We start from the raw sequence: 2,656 nt of genomic DNA on the forward strand, positions 1-2,656 counted from the left end.
ATTTACCTGATAAATACAGAACGTAATAGACGATGAAATCAACAGTGACGGCGAGAAGAAGCGACGATGAGAAAGTGAGAAAGAGAGAAAGAGAGAAAGAGAGAAAGAGAGAAAGAGAGAAAGAGAGTGTGTGTTTTGTGTTTGTTTGTCTGCTGTGTTTGTGTTTGTGTATTAAGGGTTGTGTTTTGTGGCTGCAGCAGACTTCTGTTTGTGTGGTTTATAGTATGGAAGGTATTGACAACGGTTATTAAACAACAACCGTTGTGAAATATGTTTTAACAACGGTTGTAAAAAACACCCGTTGTTAAATAAGTTTTAACAACGGGTTTCAAAAATAACCGTTGTGATTACTTTTCACTAACTTTGCGCCAATTTTGCGCCAAATTATTAACAACGGTTGTGCATGTGTGACCCGTTGTTAAAACTAATAACAACGGTTTTTATAACTATACCCGTTGTAATTGATTTTAGTAAAATTCGCGCCATACATTCTACAACGTCTATTGTGATTTTCGTGAATAATCGTTGTTAAAGGGGCGTTGTAGTTGCCAGGATTTGTAGTAGTGATCACAACAATAATTGCTTGCTTATAATTTGAGAACATGTTTGTATGATCAATTCTCATGAATCCCCTATGATCCCATGACACCCTAGTGCTTTTTATCAATTGTTTACAACCCTTTCAATTCATCTTGCTTATTTACTTTCATTGCTATTTAGTTTAGTGACCTTCTACATCAACCCAAATTGTGACACCCCTAAGACACCACTAGTTTCAATAGAAATCTCATCTCAATTCCCGTCCCTTGGGATCCGACGTTTACTTGCCTCTTTACTAATTGTAGAGTTGTTTGTGAAGTAATAAATTGTGTTTTGGTCTAGGTGCTTCCAACGACAATTGTTCCGAAAAATAGAAGGTGAGGTGAGGAGAACCCAACACAAAATATAACACAAAATCAACCCACAATGCCTAAGTTTTCATCACATTCCGTACCCACCGAGGAGAACCTACCCAATGGTACTCCCACACCACAACATCTAACCGGAAATTTCATTGCCAAATCCGCATTTATCCAATTAGTCGAAAAGAGCCAATTTGGGGGGATGCCTAGTGAAGACCCTTATTCTCATATGGAGACCTTTTGTGACTATTATGATGCGATTTCTCAAACCGGTGTAACTCAAGAGCAAATTCGATGGGTCTTATTTCCTTTTTCTCTAATTGGCACCGCGAAACAATGGTTGAAGGGCCTTGATAAGGCCACTCTCGGAATTGATTCTTGGAAAAAGTTGGCTCTAGCTTTCTACAAAAAAATTCTACCCACCGGAAAAGACTAACATGCTAAGAGCTCAAATTACGGGTTTTAAGCAAAGGGATGAAGAATCTTTGTATGAAGCTTGGGAGCGGTTCAAGGGAATTTGTCGCTCATGTCCTCACCATGGACTTAGTGACTGGTTCTTGGTACAACAATTTTGGAACGGTCTATATGAAGATTCAAGGAACATTCTCAACATGCGATCAAATGGAATGTTCACCGAAGTTGATGACAATCAAACTTGGAACAAAATTGAGGAAATGGCGGTCCATAACTCACAATATAGTAGACCTCGCAAGGCTACTAGAGGAGGAAAGCATGAAGTGGACTCCGTTACTCAATTGGGTGCTCAACTTAGTGCTCACATTGATACCATCAATTTGAAGTTTGAAAAAGCTATGGCTAGACTTGAAGAAACCTCGAAATCACCAAAGCATCATGTTAATGCCATGACGGCATCCTCATCAATCCCAAGTGGGATATGTGAGAATTGTGGAACTTTGGGACATGACTCAAGTGAATGTAGGGGAACAAATGAACAAGTGAATGCTTTCCAAGCATACAAGAGTGGTACCCCTTATTCCAACTATTACAATGAAAACACCAAATTCCATCCAAATCTCTCATACAAAAGCCAAAATGTTCAAAACCCTCAAACAACATACACCCCACCTCCCATGAGAAACCAAAATCAAAGACCCTTTTACAACCAAAACCAAGGTTACCAAAATCAAAATCCATACAATCAACAAAATGACCAAGGTTTTGATGTTCAAAAAGCGGTCCTCCAAATACAAATGAATCAAAAAGAATTTTTCACTCAAATGCAAAAAGATAGTCAAGCAAAGGAAACCACCATCAACAACATCCTAGCTCACACCAAAATGTTGGAAACCCAATTAACTCAACTAGCATCTTCAAGCTCACAAAGACAAAAGGGACAATTACCGCCTCAAAGTAATCCCCCAAGACATGAAACGGTTAGTGCCATTCACTTGAGAAGTGGTACAAGGTATGAAGCACCGAAGAAGAAAGTTGAGGATGAAGTTGTGGAAGCTAATGATAAGGAAGAATCTGTGCAAAACTCCAAAGATAGAGAATCATCAAAGGATGAAATTTCAAAGAAAAATGAAGACAAGGTCAAGGAGAAGGAGCCCATGGTGATTAGACTTCCTTTTCCAAGTCGTCAAGCCAAGCCCAAATTTGATGACCAACTTGGAAAGTTTATGGAAATTTTGAAGAATTTGGAAGTCTCAATTGCTTTCACGGAATTAATCAATCACGTGCCGGCCTATGTGAAATACATGAAAGACATCCTCACAAAGAAGAAGTCGATCCGG

The 2,656-nt window shown here is 39.0% G+C and overlaps 1 non-coding gene across 1 annotated transcript; it reads right to left on the reverse strand.

Moving 5' to 3' along the window:
• Positions 1 to 1,339: 1,339 nt before the first annotated feature.
• On the reverse strand, positions 1,340 to 1,446 carry LOC141636908 (small nucleolar RNA R71). The gene has a single exon (XR_012541475.1). It is a non-coding gene; the product is annotated as a small nucleolar RNA R71 (small nucleolar RNA).
• Positions 1,447 to 2,656: the final 1,210 nt, after the last annotated feature.

Source organism: Silene latifolia, chromosome Y (assembly GCF_048544455.1).
Source record: "Silene latifolia isolate original U9 population chromosome Y, ASM4854445v1, whole genome shotgun sequence".
NCBI classification, from domain to species: Eukaryota; Viridiplantae; Streptophyta; class Magnoliopsida; order Caryophyllales; family Caryophyllaceae; genus Silene; species Silene latifolia.